The sequence below is a fragment of the Epargyreus clarus genome, unplaced genomic scaffold, assembly GCF_041222505.1.
Source record: "Epargyreus clarus isolate Ecla_fem2 unplaced genomic scaffold, WU_Ecla_fem_2.2 ptg000004l, whole genome shotgun sequence".
Taxonomy (NCBI): domain Eukaryota; kingdom Metazoa; phylum Arthropoda; class Insecta; order Lepidoptera; family Hesperiidae; genus Epargyreus; species Epargyreus clarus.
The window spans coordinates 14,953,681-14,979,105 of record NW_027332212.1 but is presented as its reverse complement, the minus strand read 5'-3'; the positions used below and the strand labels follow the sequence as shown (position 1 = coordinate 14,979,105).

The window sequence follows — 25,425 nt, the reverse complement described above, 5'->3', positions numbered from 1 at the left end:
CTTAAATGAAATATATAATTTATTTAAAATTAAATATTTTATGAAATTAAAAAGATTTGAATGTTGAAGAAATGGATTTAATTTATTTCGAGTAGATTTTGATTTTGATAACTGTTATTTCGAACGGCGTAAAAACTTTTATGTCCGGAGCAAGATTAACTGTCTTCGCGCCAAATCTTTTGAATCTTAAAAAAAACATTTTTTTGCGATAATTTGCAATAATGAACAATCTAATCATTTGCAAATAGGTACTTATAGCAATAATGAAATGTAAGAAACAGACAACGGTCCGCGTTGTCCTAAAACGAGGTTATCCGCGACAGTCTAACACATATTTTTGTGCAAATAATATTATCATCAAGCCGCGACCTTGCTCCCAGCTATCACCGAATTTTGCTAGTTCTAACGTCATGCCCGATAACTAGTCTAGAAAAAAAATACACTCACCAATATTTTTCGGACAAAACCAACAATCCGTCACACACAACACTTCACATAAAATTAATAAAAATGTCAATTGGCGAGCCGTTTGCCGCGTGAGTGCAATATGGGTGGTCGGTGTGAGCGGCGCTGTGTATGCACATCGCGCGGTCGCCGGCCCTCGCCGACTGCGGCGCGCACGCACGGCGCCCCCCCTCCGCTGAAAATATGCCGCGAAAAAATATGGCGGGAGGAAGCGCGTAAAAACTGAAGGGGTGCGCTCGTTTCTCGCGCCGAGGCTGTATGCTAATCCATCGTGGCCCTTTTTTCCGGGGAGGGGGTGGGGGATGCAATTAAAAAGCCGCGCGTGCGTGTGGGGGCGCGATTAGAACTGAGACGTCGGACGGAATGAGTCTGTCACCGTTTTTTACTTTTTCCTAGTCTGGGTTCGGTGCGACTGCGAGTAGATAGATGCGCCGAATCGATGGCCGTCTGGACCCGATGAGATTAGCGGGTGGATGTTTTGCAGCTCCTTTTATTGTTTTCGCTTGATTACGAACTTTCGATTTCTGACTCGTTTAGCTCCGGTATACCGGTACAAGAGATTTGTTTTACGATTCGATTGATTACGTATTAGGCGGCTGGTAATAATGAATTCGAAAACTTTCTCAGTATTAAATACGTAATGTTTAATAAAGAGTACGTTAACTTTTAGAAAACTATTTTTGTGTCAATCTTAACTGAACATAATGTTAACTTATAGGTAACATTTACTTTTATAAACGAATACGAAAGTATCATTACAAATACATATCAAATAGTATCAACAAAAAATCCCATTTAATTCAATTGATATGCTTCACAAAGAAACGGCTCATCCATCGAAACGGTCAAAGTTCGAAAGTTCTAAAATCAAACATAAAGAGCAAACCTGCTCTAAAAACGGAATCTAGCGACACAATAGCAGACAGGGGAGCTTGCAGGAACGCTGCAAGCTGGCAGACCTCGGCGCTGCAACGATCCCTTCGTACGTAGCGCACACGTTACATTACATTTACGCCCTTTGATCGACAATACACTTTACATCCCTTTTATCTATTTTAATTCCCGTTTTTATTTATCTTTCTTTGCAAATAATTACGAGTTCGTTTCTTAACTTAAACAATTATTACAATATAATGAAAGATGTAGCTAATATGATTTTCTGTTGTAAATATGAGTTTTGATGCCATTTATTCGGACTTAGTTTTTTAATTTAACCTTTGGCGGCAATTTTAGGTAGTCTTTGTAAATAAATATTACGCATGTTTATGTATCAACTATTCTATACTACATAATCCTTATTCCAATACTTTTATGTACATGTTTATAACATTATGTATATTATAACATTATGTTTTAAGTAGTTAATAAAATATAAATAGTTTTAACAAAAAAAGTAAAGGTGAGAACAAGAAAATTTTGATTTTGGCTTTTCTTTAGTATTGTAGATACTCTAAGATAGAAATTTGCATATTCATGAACTAAAATTTTATTTATTTTTATGTACAAAATCTATTGTATGCAATACAAGATTATGACTATAATTTACATATTTAAATAAAATAATGTATAGTTAAAAACGAAGACGCACGATTCATCTGCGGGGTATATACATCAGACCTGTAATAAATTCGATTAGAATTTTATGTGCAGTTGTGTGTGTGGGGGTGATGCGTGGTTCAATCGAAGTAATTTTGATTAGCTATGTTTAAGGGAGTTTGAGAGTTTTAAAATAAAACGAAGTTATTTATACTTAACATAATATAAAGACGAGTATTTGTAGAAGAAAAAGGAGTAAGTGGAAATAGTCCGATGTATTTTATGATGCACTTAAAAATTGAGTTTAATATAGATAGATATTTTAATAACTAATTTTATTAACGAAATAGAATGTTTCATTTCTCAGTATTCTTAGTTTTTGTTATTAGTAAAACGTTTATTATTAATATTTAGCCTATTTTATCATGAAATGTAAATATAATTTTCAAATAGACGCGACTCGTAAGACGTAATATTATTAATGAATTTGCTATTCATTACGCAGTTTAATAAAGATTTAAATATTAAAATATTCCTATATAATACAAATAAATTATCGGTTATATTTTTAAACTTACAATATAATGTATATATTTTAGATTTGTAATCGAAAAAATGTATTAAGCAACAATACATTAAAGTACACACTTGTAACATATATGACATGTTATAATCCGAAACAAATCGACACAACCACACGTTCAAACGTTTGTTATTAGCTACTAACGATTAGCGAGCTCTATAAGATATTAAAGGGTCCTTATAGGTTAACGGTCGAGATGCACATCTTATAACATTTAAATAAAGTAATTATTTATGCAAAAAGTATAAGCGCGAGCTCAGAACGCACTTGCAAGGTACCTTCACCCTTCTGCGATTAGCATGATAATAGTCAATGATAAAAGTTATCACAAACCCAGATAGTGGACAATTAAATCAAGTTCGGAGACGGACGATATCTTAAATAGAATTATTGCTAATAGTTTTTGTATGGAATTTTTTGGCGGTGTATTTTTTAATTTATTATTATTTTAAAAATAGTAATTGTTGAGTCAACGTAATTAAAATCAGATTAAAAACACGTTTTAGCGGGAATATTGCGAATTTTTGTCGTAAAGTTTTCGGCACTATGTTAGTTATATTTGTCATTATATTCTTAAACTTCCGTGAAATGTGCGTTTGCAATTTTATCACGAAAATTAATGCATCGTATTTAATTAAAGTAATTTTACTTACGAAATGTATATAACATTTCTTATCTTACACTTTGAATTTTTAATTACGCAATTTAACTGATTTAAACATAAAGTAAGTAATTTTTAATGTGCATAAATTAAATTATTGTGTAAATGACATTATTGCACCATTCGTAAATTATTGTCCTTTAACTAAGGAGCTGTGTAATTTTGTGAAGTGTTAATGTAGTGAGTTTTGCTGTAGTATTTATTAAATAACCACTTACCTTCGTCCGGCCGTAGCACCGTAGAACTGCAGCGGAAAAGTTCAACGAATAGTCAACAAACTTCAAAGTCACTGCGAGTCAATGTCCGGTAAAAGATCACTAGGAACGATATAAACAAGCGGTGTTGACAAAATACTCCGGTGGCTACGCGACTGAATTTTCCCCGAGAATCCCGAAAAGGAAGGATTGTCCGATAAAATAGTATCAACAGTGTGGCCGATCCGTCACGCCGCTGTCCACACACGTGCCAGAAACTTTAGCGAACTTCACCGAAACTTTTCCGACGCGCCGTATAGTTCCGCGCGGACGCTCTATTGCAAAACTTGGAAAATTTTGAAGACCGAACCCTATTACGGAATAATTGCAGCTAAGTATTTAATTTATTGTTAATTTTTAATTGTTTTTTTTTTCGGAAGCGTCCACCCGTCCGGTCGGGTCCGGCCGGTCTGCAATATTAACACGAGCCGCGTCCACCTTTTGTAATGAAACGTTCACACATGCTTCCGCATTACCGTCCCGATGCCATCAATAATGAAGCCGGGCGGGAAAAAACAAAACGGGGCACCTCTCCCGGCGAGGCGCCCGCCGACACTACAGCCTCCTCGTCAAAGATCAGAATTGCATATCTGGGTTGCGTTAATGAGCGGGGGGTGGGTCGGTGGGGGGGTCGAAAAAGTGGCACCGCTCGCGCGCGAATATAAATTCATCGCCAAAAAATCATTACGCGGGGGGTGGTATTACGGTTCTCGCTGCGCGGGTTCGTTCGTATAGTTTTTAAATCGGGCGCTCACTCGGCGGAGCGGCGCCGCGGCGCGAGGCCGCGCCTCTACTGCACCGACCGCCGCCCTGCACCTGCACTATGCCCGCAAACTATCACGCATGCACCTCCCGACGTCTTGGGAACCACACACGCCCGAACTTATGTCTTAGCGCTCAAACTCTCCCGGGCGGCCGAGCGCGCGCCCCGTGCCCCGTCGACTGTCGACTACACGAAGTCGACGGGAAATTAATGCGATCAACGGGAGACGGATTGATAATTTTTTTCTTATACCCCGAAAAAGAGAAATCCACCACGTGTATGCAAATTTCTCTTTTCGTCGACGATCGTAATCAATTTATGCGTAGGAAGCGGTACACTTCCGCACGCACACTCATCTAACGGGCGCCTGTGTGCGACTCAAATTAAATCTAATACAAAATTGCGTTTTATGTTCACGCTAGTGCGTGTAGGTGTGTGTGGGGCGCACAATGCGAGCTCGCACCCCGTACACTCGAGCTAAACATTCGTATTAGAAAAAATTTGGGATCACTTTTTACTAATTAAATTAGTCAACTTCTCTTTTGGTAACTTCAAATCATGTTTCATTATAGGAAACGTATTCCTTGAATAGTAACACTTAGTTATTTCTAAATTAAGTAACCTAATAGGCACCAAAAGAATTTAGGCTTTCCAAAGATAGATTATAAAGTGAGCTAGAATATAAAATAGCAATCCATTTCGTTGAGACAATAATTTGAAATAACCTCCCGAATTCCTTTAAGTCGTAAACCGAAACTTTAACTATTTCCAAACTAAACTCTATTAAAGTTAAATTGAATTGCTAGTATAAACGCAACTATGGATTTGTATAAATAATATCTTAGTTAAAGAATATACATAAGGTACTTATGTAAATGACGCTTTAAGATATAGTATTCAGTAGTATCATGGGTGTCATGGACACAGAGTAATAACATCTAGACCTGACGGTAACACAAACATCTAGACCTAAAACGGAAATCTATCATCGTCATTAAAAATGTCTACTTGACCGGGAATCCTGAAACCTCTGCGTGTCCGATTAGCTAATTCAATAAGAATCACTCAATAACTTTAATTTTGTGGCATCTCTGGCAATGGATGGTCATCACTGCCCACTCTTAAGTCATATAAAGTACACATAATTGTTATAAAAATAAAAAGTTATCTATGTCAAGAAAAACCGGTTAAATCTAAAACCTTAAACAATTCAATTATTATGTTAAGCGAGTTAAGAGTATGTGTAATATATTAATTTTAGTATTCAAGGTAATTAAATTCCATGTATTGAGTAATATACATTGATATTTATGCTTAGGCTACCGACTGATAAAATATTGACTCATTACCAATTGAATAATGTTAATTAGTCTACATTAGTTACGTTCAACACTTAAAGACTAAATATAGCATCGATATCGGTGAGAGAATCGATTCAAAAGTGGTAGAGTCAGTACCATTTCACGTGGTTGGTACCATTGATGTACCTATTTCTAGCGTGAAATAATTCTTGCGTGTCGGTGGAATGGTAAGAATGCTACCTGATTTGCATATGAGTCCACCATCTGTTAAAGTGGACCATTTGTAATACTAATTTGGGTAGAAACTATAGATAGTCTAGGTAGATGATGTTGATTACAGATGTCTAAAGACAGTAGTGACAATTCACCATCACGTAGACAGCAGCTCATTCGCCACTCCAATCTTATAAAAAAATAATTTTGTCCAAAATTTTCACCAAAACTACACATTAGCATAATGCGATCGACTGTACTTTAAAAACTCACACAGGCTTAATGTTAAAAATGAATTACCAACACAGTCTCCCTCCTCCCTGCTACACTCATTTTCATTTCGATGTTTTTGGGTTTTTGCGCAGATGGGGGCCCCCACCCCCTCGAGGGGGCCTCCCTCGCCCTATGAAAATAGGATATATTTTTATGTTTTATTTGCCCGGAAGCCCGTAGCTTAGTTGCATGTTTATTAGAACTTTTTATTAGTAGAAACAATACTGTTGGTTTTTTTCGTTTTTCCGGCTATACGGTTACGGTATGGGATGATTTGCGATGACAATCCTATTGGTTGGAGTCACGGCATGTTTGTTTTTGATTAGGCATTTAGTTTCTTTTATTGGCGTAGTGCTACGCGGCTACGTCGTAACTTCCGTGAAACTAGTAAAGCGAGCTACGTATTACTACGTACTGTAACCTTACCAGGAGTTTTTACGTTTCGACAAATATGACTGTTTTGGTATTTGTTTACGTATTGGCCCATACGATTTCCTAGTTCTGACACAATCCGCTAGGGGCGCTGATTGGAATTTGTATGGGCAAATACGTAAACAAATACCAAAACAGTCATATTTGTCGAAACGTAAAAACTCCTGGTAAGGGTACTGTTTAGGGCTTAAACTTAAGTAGTGTAAGGGTATATCTATTACAATACTTTTATGGTATTAAAATGTATGTCTATTAAATGCTAGTGAGTTGGAATGTAGCGGGAAACTATATAAAAAGAAACGATATTATATGTTTTACAGAATAAGATTTCATAGAATGGAGAGAGAAAATAAATAATGAAGTTGTTATTGAATCTTTTATTATACACAGTAGTCTTTCAGGAATAATGAGATTACAGTAGGAAATGTGAAATTAATATTTTCTTATGATATCAAATTGCCAAGTGAGTTTTTAGACTACCTGATTGTATATAACCACTGTCGATAATGAAACTGTAATCAATCCTTAAAAGTGCTACGTCTTACTTAAAGTCGATTAAAGATGCGTTATTACAGGACTAAAATGGAATGCTTTATAGACACGAGGGTCAGTTCTTAGCACATACTTTTAAACAGAACACAGCAGCACTACACAGCTTTTATGGCGAAATAAGTGACAGTAGTGCCTACGAAGTACCACAATAGATTCTACCGAACTGTTATTGTAACAATATTAAATTTTAATTAAAATTGTGTTATTTTATACATACGTTAATGTTACATTTATTCAGAGTAATGATCAATTAATGAAATTAAATCAAACATTTTTACCAATGAATATGAGAACATTACCGCAATTACTTTAAATAATTACTTTTAAAACAAAAGCACTTTGGTTATTGTGCAAAATTTACAACAGGTCCACAGATACAATATTTGAACATATTCTCAATTGAACATTATAAAAATATCCGAAAAATCGTGACGTTATTACAACTATTTATGTAAAACAAAAAAAAGTAGAATTTATTTTTCGAATTCTCAGGCTTTCAGGTTTCCTTACGATGTCTTTAAGCAAGTGCTAATTAATTACCAATACCAACTTTGAAAAATTAGAGATGGCGTGGCTGGGATTTGAAACTTGGACCCCTCCACTGTGAAGCCGAGTGTCTTAACCACTAAGTTACCGCTGCTTATAATAAGCAAGACTTACCCTAAAATTAGTAGCAATGTGCAACTCATTCGCGTCTTTAAAAAAGAAGCCCAAACGGTCATTGGATAAACGCTGTGCAAAGAAGCATATTACGAAAAATTGCCGAGAACTGTGACGTCACTTGGGTCTCAGGGATGAATAATTTTATGTGTAATGGACCTCAGGTGTTATTTAGTTATTTTTTGTCTACAATGAACATTAAGTTTTATTTATAATATAAAGTAGCAGACGAGCATGCAGTCCATCTGATGGTAAGTGGCTACTGCCGCCCATGGACATCTGTAATCAACCCCAGATTAGATTAGATTCCTACATGAGGTCAGCCATGGGTCCGCCACAGAGGGTTCTACCACCGAATAAGTAACTAAATAGGTAGAACTATAAAATGCCTTCTACTTTCTTATACTTCTTTCTTGTATCCTGGGTACCTTGTAAAGACAATATTATTTAGATGTCTGTTTGTCTGGGGAGTTAACCCGGACCCCCGCGCCACACTTATCGTGTACTTATGTACTGCAAGAAATAAATTAAGCATTTCTGATGGCGACCACCACAGCCCTCGGAAGTAGCTTCGCATAATTGATAAGCTTTATGTAAAATGCCTGTTGTATATGGAGTTGGTTGCAGATGGGCTGCAGTGACCACATACCTAACGTGGAATGTATGCTCGTTTGCTACTTTAGTTTTATAAAAAAAATACAATCAAACCAAATTAGTTCACTACATTTATAATACTTTCAATTAAGTTATGAACAAATATGTCATCGTCAACAATCTATTTCTGTCCCACTGTTAGGCACGGGTCTCATCTCAGAAGAAGAAAGATTAGTTCCACCGCGCGCTGCAAGAGCAAATAATTGGTAGACTTCTCACTTTTTAACTTTAAAGTAGTCTCAAACTACTCTACTCTACTCTACTCTCTATGTTTTCCTTCGCCGTTACTGTAGTGACAATTCATTTCTAAAACGCAAATAACTTAAAAGAATTCAGAGGTATGTGTCTTTTTCCAACCTCAGGTCCTCCGATTGAAAGACTAAGCTTCAACCACTAAGTTATCACTGTTAAACATGCCAGGTTCTTATAAAATGATATTTTATAAAGACGAATAAACTTATAGACTCCTATCAACTAAACATACGTAAGGCGTTTTATTTATTGAAGTAGATTTATGCGGCTTACGTCGTTGCCCCGAGCTCGTAGATCCCCTCCTTGTATTATATTTATCTGTTCAATTTACCTTGTATCACTTATTTTACGATGTTTTATGAAGTTACTGTAAGTTTAGTTTGAATAGTTTTGTAACAAACTTACTATAAGTTTAAATAGTTTAATTAGTTTAGTTTAGTAAGTAATAAATATGTAACTGTTAGCAAAATATAGAAAGGTATTGTTACGATGTCAATTCTATTCTGTAACATAGGCTGATTCGATTTAGTCATCATCATCATCATCTATTCATGTTTGTACCACTGCTGGGCAAAGGTCCCATTTAGAACGAGAAGGGCTTAGGACGCAGGCCAACTGAGAGAACTCTCAGGCATGTAAGTTTCACAATTACTTTGTCATAGATTTCCATAACCATTCAAACCAAAATCCATATAGATATTTAAAACAAAAAAACAATAAATAATTCCTAATTAGATATAATTTTTAAAGAAAGAATAATAAAACAGTATCAAAAGATGGAACAAAAAATACATCTATGCATGTCGCGAAATATTCAAGAGGGTGATATGAAACAGACCAATACGACAACGTATTAATTAATCAGCTACAAACCTCTATACGGGTACCCACTAATAACCAGTCCACAGGGCTTCGTAATTCGGCGCGGACCCCAAAAATACGCAGACATAAAACATATAATACACGAACCCAAATGATAAAAAGAGATAAAAGGATGGCACACCCAATTCGATATGAAAAGCAGGCATTTTTCCACCAATCGCGGAATTATTGGAAAAACTAGCAAATGAATTTATTATGCCCCTCGGAGCCACCTCCCAACCCCCCTTTAGTATTATTTTATAGTGATTATGAACGTTGCATACGAGGCTTAAGCGGCTTGCACAATGAACATTGTCAATCAATTTAATGTATTGAGATCGAGAGATTGCACACAAAGGATTTGTATTAAGAGATATTCACTGAGGAAATAATGATAAGTAATGTTGATGGATTCATCAATTGGTTATATTTTTTAAGCGAGAAGCGTGGAGCGAAGTAGAGGGTGTTTATATTATAAGATGCGATCTTGTAAGATCGTAAAGTCGTAAAGTTCGTAAAACTAAAAAAAACGTAAAAAGTAAAACTCGTAAAGTCTGTCTCCCTTACCACACCCTTCAAACCGGAACACAGCAGCGCCTAACACTGCTGTTATTAGGTAGAAATAGATGTGGCGGTGGTGCCGCCGGAATCGAACCACAAAGGGTTCTACCACTTTCTGTTTTAAGTGTTAATTGTTGTTGTTGAATTATTTTGGTTATTTTTAGTTGTTGGTGGTTGAGTTAATTATAACCGGAATTTGGTAACGTATTCCGCGCTTTTAGATAAGGTAAATCAAAAGTAGTGCCTATTAACATCTGCATATTATAGATTTCATTGTTTGTTAATGTTATTATAAGATATAATGACATTCAAAAACTACCCTGCAACCTATTTGGAATAAAAAAAATGATTTGATTTTTGATTTTGATTATTAAAGTACATGAAAATAATTAAACTACACTTGTAGGTATATTTTTTTAAAATATTAGAGTAGCAGACGAGCATGCAGTCCACCTGATGGTAAGTGGGTACTGCCCATGGGCATTCGTAACCCTAGATAACACGAGGACATCAGTTTTGTTACAGACACTATCCCTGAGGGCTAAGTTGGAATGCCTCCGAGAAGTACACCACACTTGTATAATACCAGTATAACTGTATTTCCTTCTAATTAGTACATAATATTATTTTTTTTCATAATTTACAATAAGATGCACAGTTTTTAAAAACAACAAGGTTTTACAAAAAATGACGAAGTTTCTTACCTTGGCCGATTTCAATCCACCGCTTAATCTGAAACCAATAAGAATTGATAGTTAGTAGACTTTTCTTCGGTGGCAACCGACACATTACAGAAAACAGCACATACAGAGAATATTATCTTAATTCAATATAGTGATATATGTGTGAATATTATCTATGTATGTTCTTATAATATGAAAAGGTACAATTTTATCGTAGTTTCACTGTGGCGGTTTCATATCTACTACCGCCTTTTAGCAGCGCAGCTGTAGTTGAAGGTGGTAGAATCCTTTGTGGTTCGACTCCAGCGACACCACCGCCACACCTATTTCTACCTAATAACACCAATGTTAAGCGCTGCTATGTTCTGGTTTGAAGGGAGACATATTTGTCTGAGGCGTTCCAGCTTAGCCCTCAGGTGTAGCCGCATCTGTGGCCGACCTCAGATAGGAATGTAATGGTATCTGGGGTTGATTACAGATGCCCATGAGCGTTATTAGCCACTTATCATCAGGGGACTGCTCGTCTGCTAGTGCTATATTATAAAAAAAAACACAATATTGCTCTAGTTTGAAAGAAAATCAAACTGTGTCCAAGGCTGCCAGCTCTAGAACGACGTCTAGGTGTTCAAGCAAACTATGTGCGAATATGCCACTTGTGCAAACATTGTATTTAGCAGCTCCATTAGATACGAACATCTGTTTCAACTAAGACTTGCTGAATATCGTCTGAGAATAGTTATCGAGACAATATTGTAAATTTTATAACCTATACGTAATGTTTAATTTTAAGAAACACGTCGTTGTTTGAGTTATATAAATATACGCACCTATATTAACAACCATAATGTATTTTATTTAGTTTTAGGTTAGGCTATTCTTAGAATTTAGTTACAATGACAGAGATAGAATTATATAAATAATATATTATAATATATATTTTTTTATAATATAGGAGTAGCAGACGAGCATGCAATCCACCTGATGGTAAGTGATATGTCCACCTGACGGCCCATGGACATCTGTAATCAACCCCAGCTAGGATTAGATATTCCTACCTGAGGTCGGCCACAGATACGCCACTACCCCTGAGGACTAAGCTGGAATTCCTCGGAAAAGTCTACGCAGGAACACAGGAGCGCCCAACACTGCTGTTATTTGGTAGAAATAGGTGTGGCGGTGGTGCCGCCGGAGTCGAACCACAAAGGGTTCTACCACCTTTAAATAATTTTAATTTACCTTTAAATTATAATTATTTCTAAATTATTTATTTGTTTCACGTGCTAGATTTTAGGTTGAAAACCAGTATGACTTTACCGGAAAGGTACCCATTTCTAGCTTAACGCGGTTCTGCGTTTCAGTAGGGTATAGGTACTAATTGACTTACATCTTAGTCCTTAAGGGTGGTGACGCAATTACGGCATTAGGTGCAACCTGTCTATATGGTTACTCTGATTAAGGTAGATATCCTTTTCTAAGGCGTTCCAGCTTAGTCTTCAGGGATAGCGGCGCATCTGTGGCCGACCTCAGAGGAATCAAATCTAATCTGGGGTTTATTACAGATGTCCACTGGCGGCAGTGACTTACCATCAGATGGACTTCCAAATCGGTTTCTACCCAATTTTATAGAACAGTAGCTATTTAATACTTAATTTCTGCTATAAAAATCCTTCTACATTATTTTGCTCCAAAACTTTCCCTCGAATACTTCGAGTAGGTACAATATCTTATGAAATAAGACCAATCTTAGGTCCAATTTTAGGTTTTAACGAGCGCGAAGCGATTTGAGCTAGATCTGCCTCGCCATTTGAAGGTTCTACGAGCCTGAAGGGGTGAGGGTTGGCTGTAAATATATTTACTGTCTCATGACTTTCATATTAACTTTTCTAATTACGTAATTGAACAGCTTGAAATGGGTTTATTGTTTCAGGAATTTACTGAAGTATTTTTTTTAAATAAGTCTAATCGCGTTGTTTGGTGTTCACTTAGAGTGAGAAGGGTTAGGTCATAGTTTACCCATTAACCTTTTACCTGTCTGGCTAGTGATGCAAGTGATGGCCTAGTGGTTAAGAGACTCAACCTCTTGGTCGAGGGGTCCGAGGTTCAAATCCCAGGCACCTTTAATTATTTAAAGTTATGTGCGTATTAACAATTTATTATAACTTGCTTAAACGGTAAAGGAAAACATCGTGAAGAAACCTACATCCTTAAGAGATTTATAGAAAAAAATCTGAACGGTATATGAAGTATACCTATACGCACTAGGCCAGCGCGGTGGACTATGGCCTAATCCTTCTTATTCAGACAGGAGACCCGTTCCCAGCAGGGGAACAGTATTGAGTTGATGATGATGATGATTTCTGACTAAGTGTTAATTGGCAGCAATTACGCACCGGTGATTTTTTTAAGAACTTAAGTGTGTGGGAAGAGAGATATGTTTTTCCGAGGCGTTTTAGCTTAGTCCTCAGGTGTTGCGGCGCATCTGTGGTCGACTTCAGGTGGGAATCTCAACTTATCTGGGATTGATTACACATGGTCATGAGCGGTAGTAGCCACTTACCATCAGATGGACTGCATACTCCCTGCTCTATTTGACGACTATTCCAATTTCAAAATTCAAAATATCAATACCGTAAAAAGAGGATTCAAAAAATTCCACGGCAATAGGCCTTCGATAAATATAAGTGTGACTAGGAGAACTTCAAGTGTCTATTGTGGACGACAGCCGTTGCAGGGGACGATTGTTTGACTCGCTTCTTAACGTGGAACCAATGTATATTTAGTTTTATACAAAAGTTGGGTACATTGAAGTTACAACTGATATAATAAAGAAAACTTGAACATACGAATATTGTAACTATTTTTTATTTGCTTTGTATTTTAATATTTTTTTAGGAATTTGGTGGTTTTTAAAGGTTTTTAAAGATAGAAACTTTGGACGGTACAATGAGACAAATATGTCCCACTGTTGGTCATGGGTCTCTCGTAGGTTTATTGAAGAACTCTCTGGCGGGTAGGTTTCCTCAAGATGTCTTCCTTAATCGTAAAAGCAACTGATTATTAATTTCTATTACGAACATAATTGCGAAAAATGAGAGGTGCGTCGGATTAGAAGCTCGGACTCCAGATGTGACGGCGCGTTTCAAACCACTAGACTATCACTATTTGTTTTATGCAATTAGTATTTCTACATTAATACTAAAAGGTCTTCACAATCCATTTTTATCCAAACTCCATCGTTCAAATGGATATGTTAAAGATTATTCTGAATGGCTATCAAACATATTAAATAACTGTTTACTCAACAACAATTTAAAAATGATGTAGATCCTACGCTTAATTGAACTAATTACTTCGTAGCGAGAATGTTCTAAGACTTTATCTCATTCTACAAATAACATAACAACAAATATTCAATTTAAATCACAAATGCACACTCATCTAAAACCCTCACAGAGCATATCTTACGATTAACGCGGGGGAGTGGGGGAAACCAGGAAATGATCAATAAAGCTAAAATTCCACCATCTAAGAAAGTCGTATGGCATTTTTCCTCTTCCCCTACGTCTACGCAATTTTCTTGTTCTTAGTTGCCAATACGAACACATATTAACGCGTGTGTGTGTGTACCTAATATGGGGGGTACCCCCTAAATTATTTCGACATATGCAAATTTGTATTCACCTACAGGAGTGCGCAAAGAGTATGGGAGCACAGAAGTGTGGGTCGCTTGATCGATTGCTAATGAGGAATCGTAACGATACATGACTATACAAATGTTACGAACATTGAATAAGTTAAAATAAATTATTGTTGGTTTTTATTTATATCACCGTTATTATTTTATTAGTAAGTACATAAAATTCGAATACTTTAATACTTTTGATCTGTTCAAAACTTTTCCTTGATAGCCATTGTTACCCCTGATGGCCTATGCTTATGCTTAAAATAATAATCAATTCATCTAATTTTTGCCTACCTAAATTGTCAAATTCCGAGCCAAGCTAAGCAAAAATTTGTTAAGTCTTCAGGAGTACGTGCGTGCTGTGGCCGACTCCAAGTAGGAATGTAATCTTATCTGGATTTGATCACAGATGCCCCAGGGACGCAGTAGTCAGTTACCATCTCGTCATGACTCTCTCGATGGACTGCTCGTCAGCTACTCCTATATTATATAAAACGCCACGGTTGATCGCGCTGTACTCTTGCCGCACGCTCTGCGAATTAAAACACGCCACGCGCGTACGCAGTTATCGTGTTGCTCATACTATTTATAAAAACAACTACGCAGCCACACGCGCCAGTTTCAACAGACGCCCTTAGAAATTTCATTCCTTCTAAGCACGTAGGCATTAACGTTCCTCCAGACATGCCGTCTTGACGCTACTTAGTCTTTGTGAGCACACCTAGCGACGCGAGTCTCCCAAAAAACGGAGCGGCGCAGTTGTAAAATTGTCTAACTACCTCCCCCGCGCGCGCTCATTACGGCGCGTGCGTGGGCCACACACGGTGGCACGGGTCGCGAGATTCTGATATCTTAAGATTTGTCACTTTTGTTTTTTGTGGAGTTAAATTTTTTTGCAGATGGGTAAGGCAACAGCTCGTCGTATGCTGCCCGTAGCACATGGTCCAGGTGATCTCATTATATTTCTTGAAAATTACTTTAAGGTATGGCTATTTAAATTGCGACACAGACTAGATCAAACTGAAAAGAAAACATAGAAGTACAAACAGGAAATGTATTTCAATCAGTTCTTGGTTCAATACTTTCAAGAATATTATTAAAAAATAATACCAAAAAAAATGTTATTTATCTACAACGTTAATATATACGTTAAAATATAAAGGATTTACAAGATAAAAGAACCCTTCCTACTAAAGAAATTAATAACCAATTTCTTTAAACATAAAACAGGCTATCAACAAAAATAATAACAAAGTAACGTTTTTATTTGCCAAAAGCAGGGCATCTGCACTTTGAATACTTTTCTCTTCTAGTAAATAAAATATTTTAACATCACATAATGCTATTGTAGTTTAATACTAATTAACGAAATCTTAAGACATATCCGTCTAACCCCCGCGCAGTACCACCGGGAAGCAGCAACGCTCAGATCGCGATACTAAGCGTGTTCATCTCTTTCTAGTTTTTGAAAAACCGGCCCCTCTCGCTCCCGCACCCCACCACCCCACGACCCCTTCTCCTAATTCCTTACATATTTAAATTCCACTTTCAACGTTCGCAGAGTCTTCATATTGTCTCCATACGTTTCGTGTGTTTTTCCGTTTGGGAGGTTTTCCCTAAGAATTAATCAGGGCGAATGATTTGTGACAGGAATGGTCGCCGGCCTCCGTGACACGGATATCCGGTTGTCCGTAATGAGTTGATTATAAGTTATTATGTGTACTTATTATTATGCGTCATGTTATTTTGATATCGTTTATTTATATGTCACATAGTGAAAAACAGGAGCTTCTTTTTTATAATAAGAACTATCAAGCAGTCCATAATGTAGTAGTTAAGTGGCTACTGCCACTCATGGACATCTGTAATCAACCCCAGATTACATTAGATCCCTATCTTAGGTCGGCTACAGATGCTTCGGTACCCATGAGGACTAAGCTGGAACGCCTCGGCAAAGTATCTCATACCACTTAACACTGTTGTTATTAGGTGGAAATAGGCGTGGCTCTGTTTCCTTTGGCTTCTACCCTCAAAGTAGGTAGTATAATATACTTGTAATCAATTCCAAATACGTTTCTATTTCTGGAAATAAGTTTATTCAATTCCTGTATCTATTAAAAGCCTTCTCGGAAACAACTGGGGTAATCTTTATAAGTAATTCTTTCTTTTCATCATCATCATCATCAACCCATTACTGTCCCACTGCTGGGCACGGGTCTCCTCTCAGAATGAGAAGGATTAGGCCATAGTCCACTGCGCTGGCCAAGTGTGTATTGGTAGACTTCACATACCTTTGAGATTTTTTTTTTATAAATCTCTCAGGTATGCAGGTTCCCTCACGATGTTTTCCTTCACCGTTTAGCAAGTGATAATTAATTTCTAATACGCACATAACTTCGAAAAATTAGAGGTGCGTGCCTGGGATTTGAACCTCGGACCCTTCGATCGTTTCTTAACCACTAGGCTATCACCAGGATATAATTCTTTCTTTTAACTTCAAGTAAACGAGCAGAGTTCATCTTAAATGGTGTCTGTCACCCAGAATATCTATAATCATATATTTGAAGGTCTGTGATTCTACTCTGGCACCACCGCCACACTCATAAGGCAGAAGCCTAATGATAGTAGTGTTAACCGCTGCTTTCTTCTGATTTGAAAGATGTGGTAAAAGAGACACACTTTTCCGAGGCGTTCCCGCTTAGTCCTCAGGGGCAGCGGCACATCTGAACTCTAACTTATCTGGGGTTGATTATAGATGTATATGGGCGGCAGTAGCCACTAACCATCAGGTGGACTGCATGATCGTCTGCTACTCCTATATTATAAAAAGAAAACATTGAAAAATCTGTGATGAATGCTTGATATTTGAACCTCGGACCGGAATAAGTTATGAGTGTCAACCACTATGCCTGTCACATTACTACATCCTATAAATTAGAACATTTCAGCACTTATTACATTAAATAAGCGAGATCACTGCTATATTCATTCTATTATATCTATTCTATTGCAATTAAATTGAATAACTAAAAGATGTATAGTCCGCGCCAAACTCCTAGTCCGCTCTGAAGTTGTTGCGAGCAGGTGTAGTCATACAATTTGCTATGGCGACGCCATTTCTATACTCGAGCGGACTAGCAGTTTTACGCGGACTATAATACCGTAAAACGCTTCTAGTGCGTTAAATAAAAAAATTAGGTCCAGCTGACCCGAACTAAAGCGAGCATGTCTAAGTACACGTTAAAAGTACTAGACTGGTTCTATATATTAAATGGTCCTGTCGGGCTCCAAGCTGGCGTCTAAATCTTATAATTCCGGAGGCCCGGCGTCTATGTTTAACTGTGTTTATGCAAATAGTTTTTATGCGGACATTTTATTTTATGAATTCATTTGTATTTTTTTATAATTAGAAGTAGTGATTGAGTTTAAAGTGTCATCATTATCAACTTATTAATTCTATTATCCCACTGCTGGGCACGGATTAGACCATAGTCTACCAAGCTAGTCACGTGCGAATTGGTAGTTTAAAGTGTAACTGATGTTATGTGGTCACGACTGCTTCCATTGAGGACGTTTTATCGGTGGTAGAATCAGGATTCCTCAGAGAAACGTGATGCAATTCTTATTTCGGTAGAAAGGTGTGGATATTGGCTGACGTATATATAAAGTAATCAACTTAGTCCTCGGAAGTGGCAACGGATCTGTAATGGGGTAGAACCCGTGTTCTATATGTACGAAGTGGACATCTGTTAATCGGCGTGAATGACCACTCACCATCAGGTGCACTGTTCGGTACTTTAATCTGATGTAAAAACAGTACTCTTATAACAGGAGTGTAGACTTGTGCAGTCCACCTGATAGTGAGTGGCTACTTTTGTCCATGGACATCTGTAATCAACCCCAAATTGGCCAGAGATGCTACCCCTTAGGACTAAGCTGGTATGCCTCGGATAAGTATGTCTTATCATACCTTTAAACCAGAACACAACAGCGCTGAACATTGCTGTTATTAGGCAGAAATAGGTTAGTGCTGTTGTGTTCTGGTTTAAATACTGTGACAGACAGAGACATACAATGTTTAAGTTGTAGCAACATACAATTACGACCTCCTTACCATCAATTGGACTGCAACACCGAAGGCTTTTCATAAAACAAATCTATTCAAAGTAATATAAACAAAGGTATTATTTGGTTCGAAATAAGTGAAAGTTTATTGGCAATAAAGTGAACTCTACCAATCAACCTGATAGGATATAAAATATACTCCGCAGTTAAAGGTACTATGTACTACTTTACATGTTAATACTCTGTAGTGGCAGATGAAAATAGGAGATATAACAAAAACAAAGGTACAGCCCTTGGCGATTTTATGGGATTTTTTTCGTATAGTAGTGTTAAGTGTGTTGTGGTTTGAAGGGAGTGATAGATATAAACATTTATAATGCGATTTTGCTTAGATCTTAAGGAGGGAAATGATTTTGAATGATGTCCAAATCGAGAAAGAAATCTAGTCTTATTCAAAGTCGATTACGGATGTTCGCACCAGGTAAAATCATTTATATTCCTTCGTCGCCGAACCATAACTTGGCGTACATAGATTTTCTTAAAACATATTCCTCCACCGTTACTTTCACGTGCGTAGCCAGTATATGGTCAATGGCTCATCAAAGGTGTGGCCTTGACACAAACAGTCGCCAGAAAACAAAACAAACATATTGTGTTTGAACAAAAGGATTTCGAAAACACGCACTGGAGTGCTATCTAAATAAAATCGGATTTGTTATTTGTGCAAACAGCGCTCTCTAACCACAAAAAAAATGTCAATGGATCGTCCTATTCGGGAATAGTAAACAAACTATGCGAACATCGGCGACCTTGAAAAAAAAAGAGTTTTTAACGCACGCTGAAATAGATTAAAAACGGTTCGGATTTTTATTTGAGCGACACGAAAAGTGAGAGTGCGAAGATTTTTTACCACTTTTTTTTCATCGTACGAATAGATGAATGGAATATTTTTTCGGGCTTGCAGCGCGGCCATTCGCAAAATTTAGAGATCGCCGTCTAAAAAAACTGTTATCGAATTTGTTACTGCTATTTTCGGGGTGGAAAGTGAAAAAATTCAGTTGAAGCTGGTACCGATAGTGGATTTAGTGATCGGTTTAGTGTTTTTTGTCGATTTGCAGCTAACAGCCGCAACTGGTTGAGTGATGCGAGCCGTTTTCATATTGTTTTGATTTTTTTGCGAGGTTTTGTTGATAGCCGTTTTCATATACGTTGTTTTTAGGGACTGATTTATCGCGGTTTTTTCTGTGGACAGTGGTAAATAAATCACATAAGTTATAATGACATAAGTGATTTATAGGATGCATTAATATTTTGAAAGAACGCTTAATGATCTATTTTGTAAGTATCTATTGAAACAAGATTTTTTTCAAATAACACAATAGCAATGAGCCAAAAACCGATCTATATTATTTAAGTTTGCTTATTTAAGCAAGTATTACGATTATTGATGATATTATAAGAAACAAGGGCGGCAAGGAAACGCCGCCAGCGTTTTGGGAACCATGCCTCACACGGCAATTTTAGATGGCTTATTTTATTTATAGTTTTCTTGTATATTTTGTAAATAAGTCCTTTTTTAATTTATAGTCCATTTTATTACTTAAAATGTTATGTATTCAGTTATTATAATTGTAAATAAAAAAAACAGAAACAAGTTCATCTGTTAGTAAGTGGTCATTGCCGCCCATGAACCAACCAACTGTATGTAACCAACTGCGTATAGAATAGGCCTATTATCTACCTGAAGCCGATTACAGATGTCTTGCCATTCCTGAGGGCAAAATGATTTTCTCGTCTGTATTTTTTTTATAATATAGAAGTAGCAGATGAGTATGCAGTCCACCTGATGGTAAGTGGTTACTGCCGCCCATGGATCTGTAATCAATCCTAGATGTGGTTAGTTTCCTCTGAGGTCGACCACAGATGCGCCACCACCCCTGAGGACTAAGCTGGAATGCCTCGGAAAAGTATATCTCCCTTACCACACAAACGTCTGATCATTCACACATTTCTATATACCTTTAAAATGTATAATTACCATCAACACACCTCCATTATTGTGGTAAGAACCAAAACGCGGCGGCCACAAATCGGAAGGATCTTAAGGTCTTGCACATTTCGGCCATCAATTATGGGTGGATTGTGCAGAATTTCATCCCTTAGGTGTAAAGAGGGTAAATTTTTGATGTCCAAGGGCGATAAACTGCGGACAGCCTCCGGGGTAGCGTACTTTTAACTTGATTTCGATACGTGGATATTGGTTTTGGTGGTTTAAATATCATATTTGTTAAGTTAATTTTCGGTCGATAGCACGTAATTAATATTTTTGAATGAATTTAAAGCAGTTTTTTTAATACCAGATTCGAATATAGCGTTTTAGTTATATGTATGTTAGTAAATGTATTTCTATAGCTATACATACTGAAATAAACGCGGATTTCATTTTAAAACATAGTTGTTGCTCTTTCAGACATTTAAATATAATACTTAATTAAAATTCCTGTTTTTAACTTCAAAAATGGAAAACTATCATAAAAATGACCTATTACTTATTAAAAACGTTTCATATTATAATTAAAAAGATATATATAACTGAAAAACAGGTAAAGAGTAGAAAATATTGTTATAAATATAATTTAGATTATGTTAATACAAGGATGATTGTATTGTAGTTATACCACACTGTCTGTCATTAAGATTAACCTACTTATATTACAGCCCACTTTCGTTAATGTCCTATGACGTCACTTACAATGAGATTTGTGACATATTTCATGTATTTTTTCTAATATTTTATTTAAGGGAAAAAATATGTGTCATATCATGAAATATAATGTTAATTGACGTTTGTTGTTTAATTTACGCCCGAGAGATAGCTTATTAATAATGAATGTTAGTAAGTAAGAGATTCCGCGGTTGCTTTACACATTTTAGTGTTTGTGTGTTACATTAGAGAATGACAAACATATCGCACACTCACAGTTTTCTAATATCAAATTCAAATTTAATTTCGTATTCAAAGTATCTGATAAAACATTCTTACATACTTTAAAAGTAAATTTCTTAATACTTTTGTACTAAAATAAGAACTTAAGTCAAAATAGGATCTGATTTAGTTATAGCAGGATTTTATAATAACTTATAGGTATATAGATTTAAATGTTATAGAGGTTTTAATTAATTATTTCTTACTGTAGTTTATTGTTACTTATATGATAATAATATTTAGTGGTAATAAGATAAATTCGTAATTCATTATTTATGTGCTTACTTTCATAAAACCCATTAAAGCCTAGTTGTTAATTTTATAATTCTTGGAAATGTGTTCAATTAATTTTATGTATTGCATTAAGCAAATACCTGCAAATTAGGTGACTATCCTAGTCCTCAAAAATGGCAACGTATCTGTGATCGGCATCAGGTTATAGATCCTGTTTTTGTAAAACCTGGTCTATCTGGAGTCGGTTATAGATATCCATGGGTGACAGTGACTACTTAAGACCAGGTGGACTGCATGCTCGTCTATTCCTATATTATATGCTATTGCTATATTATAAAAGAAAACAGATAGTATGTTTGCAACTTTAGTCACTTAAAACAAAAAAATGAGGTAAGTTTCTTTTTTAGTTTTCTGTATGGCAATTTCTTATTTCAATCGAACAGAGATTAAGTTACATCTCATTAATTCCAACAGGACTGAAGCACGGCACGTGTTAGCAGCTAATTATCGCAATTGAAGCAATAATGAAGTGTTGCTTCAATTCCCCATTAAATGTTTCGTGCATTCTTTTGTTCAGTCTGGCGAGTCTGCGGATAGGCTCAAGTGTAGCTTTTTAATTATTCCTTTTCCTTCTTCCGTCTAGGCTTTCAGGGATTGCGAGGAAACTAAGATAAAAACGGGGAATCGGCTTCGTATCGCATTTTGACAACTCGCCGGGGAACTCACACGACAGCGCCGTAATAAAAATTATATGCTTCAATTTACGGTGTGGGGGGAGGGGAGGCCAAAAAATGCCCCCCCTTCCCCCCTGATTGCGGGATCGAATCTCGCTAAACGAACGCGGACGTGGGGGCGAAAAATTTCGCGGTGGTGTGGGGCGATGCTCCCTGCGAAGAGTGCGATACACTTTTTTTTCGTCATTACACTCGCACAACTATGCTCATGGTTTGTGTAATTATTAAATTTTATGCCCCGCTCTTTTGTTGGCGGATACTCGGGTTTGTCCACACGCGGGCTTACTGTAAGCCCGCATGCTAGATACAGGTACTTTACGAGTCGAAATCTGGAAGCAGCCTTTTCAGCGGTTAAAAACCTTAAAAACGGCGTGCTTAATGAAAAGTTTTCGGAAATGCATGCACGCTTGAATTATTGTTGCTCACTTATGAGGCATATTCCAATTTGTTGTAAAATGGGTTAACAAACATAAGTATGTGCTTGCTTGTCTTACAGTGCTGATTACTCGAAAAATTACACAGTATTTCAATACAAAATCAATTATACAGTATTTAACAACAAAATAAGGTAATTAAAGTAATGTAGTAATATATTTTGTTTAAGTTAAGATATAATTGGACAAAAGTTAAGTTCCATGCCATTTGAATATATGGCTTAATTTTTAGATTAATTATTGAATTGTAACCAATTCTTTTGAGAATAAATGATCTTTAACCATCATTATGGGCGTATAGTAATCTATGTAATTTAGTTTTAGAAAAAATCAAAACAAAAAATATTTTTTATGTTCATTAGACGAGAAGATAAAAATTTATCAAACTGAAAAAATATAATTTGATTTTTCATAAAATATAAATAATTAAGACTAATATTCATTATTACAACTATTATATGTTTAATTACATACATATTTCGTTTACCTAATCACAATACAAACTATAAATAGCAATTAGAAAACTGACTTATTTATAACAAAATTAAAAAAAAAACATAAATCAAACCGCGCTCATTATATCAGCGTTAAAAAGTGCTCAATCACAATTACTTGTATTTGGCTAATAATAATTGTAAGGCTATTTATATTCAAGCCTTGTTCAGTGACTGGGCGCGTTAACGACCTACGAAGGAACGGTAAGACGTAGCTCGTAGCGTAGTACTACGACGTAGAGCGCCTACGCAAAAACAAATATTTTCATTGTACCTCCATAATTATGTTTGGAGCCGAGAGAGGACGATTCATAAAATTATATCAACGCTAAATAATACCAATATTGTTGTCCCTTTCGCTCCTAAATTCGGCACTCATCGATCCTTTATCAGGTTTAGACGCACCGGAAATGAGGTATTAATGTTTATTTTTAACATTTTTATTTAATGTGTCGCCCAATTGTGTTTGTCGCCATTTTGATTTTGGTAAGGAAAATGTAAAAATATATCTCATTATACTCTTCCATTACATTACGTTAAGATAATTGATATTTTGTTAAATGGATTACAGTTAAAATAATCAGGAACAAGCTATAGCGGAAGCAATAAGGAACGCTAAACATAAACGGCGGGTTATATGAATCACGATAGGGAATAGTTATTGTTCTTAAGTATTGTTACGAAATAAGTTCATATGGCATAAGCTATGTCGGTTTGAGATTCAATGTTCGTGGAGATTTAAGGGTTTGTGATGATCATGTCTACACAAGAGAAGCACGGGTCATCCCCAACCAAGTGGAAAAAGAACCAGAAGAAGACACTAATGGATTGACAAGACTTGTTGTAGTATCATTTATTATGGAATATGTCTATTAATGAAATTGAAAGGGTCAAGGGCCATGCCTTACGACTATGATAAAAGCTAAAGAGAGACTAAAATCAAGTAACTAACATCAGTGCCATCAGTGAAAACTAAAATCAGTGCCTTCTAAACTCGAAATATTGTGAACTTTTCTCCTAATCATATCGTCACATAGATTATTTCACAACTAACCTACTCATAGTGGCATTATGTTATGAATAGCGATAGATATCGTAGCTTTGGAGGGTCTGTCGCCGACGTGTAAACAGAGGGTGGTCAAACGCTTAGATTTGTAGATTTACTTGTAGTTTCATTTTCAATTCAAAAATGTAATAGAGATTTTTGGTTTACTTATATTACAAATGAATGGATTTTAAAAGTTCTTGATACAAATTGTATTTTAATACATTAACTTGTAAAAATCTAAATCTATTAAGGGTGACTAAAAGGATGTGAATATTACAAATATGGAATAATTTAGCAATCATTATAAATTACCGAATTGCACGATTTTCTTTATATTAATTTTTAATGTCTCCCTGTAGTTAGATCTTTACTTTAAACTAATTATTACTTGCTATAACGTTAAAGAAAACATCGTATAGGGACATGCCTGAAAGTTCTTTAAAAAAATCCACAAAGGAGTGTGAAGAAATTGTGTGAACAGTCGGAAAAATATATCTACAAATTTACACTTGGCTTTCGTGGATTATGACCTCAATACTTCTTATTCTGGGTAATAATGGTTGAGAAAAAGAGAAACAGTGTCAATCAAATAAGCATATGCAATTTTATGAAAATTACTTGTGTGAATATTACAAGTAATTTTCATAAAATTACATTCTGGTTTTAAAGTATTCGTACTATAAATAAAATAACTCTATCGCCAGTGTATGATATCAATTATACGCAGAGGGTTCTAGATTGGATTCCCGACTGAACCTTAATAAATTTAAATTCCTGTTCAGCTGTTTGTATACCTATTTATAGTAATTTCTCTTAGCTCTAATATACACGTCTATAATACAATAAATCCTAGTTGGAAACTTCTAGAATTTTTAATCCTATTCCAATTAAATGAGATGTAAAACAGAGAACTAGCAACTTCACAGCTTATTGCACTATTTCCTCTCACCGGAACTAAGTAGCCACTACAGCTGTATCGCTATTGTGCGATAGAGGGAGTGATAGTTATCAAAGAGGGTCTGTGAGGGCATGGAGGGCGAGATC

The 25,425-nt window shown here is 36.1% G+C and overlaps 1 protein-coding gene across 7 annotated transcripts in view; it reads right to left on the bottom strand.

The window, feature by feature from the left end:
• The window catches only part of br (broad-complex core protein), a 144,581-nt gene that overhangs the window by 44,763 nt on the left and 74,393 nt on the right, over positions 1-25,425 (bottom strand). For all 7 annotated transcript variants that reach the window (XM_073093542.1, XM_073093541.1, XM_073093545.1 and 4 more), the window contains one exon: positions 10,726-10,753. The gene's annotated coding sequence lies outside the window, so the exon portion shown is untranslated. The remainder of the gene's footprint in view (positions 1-10,725; positions 10,754-25,425) is intronic.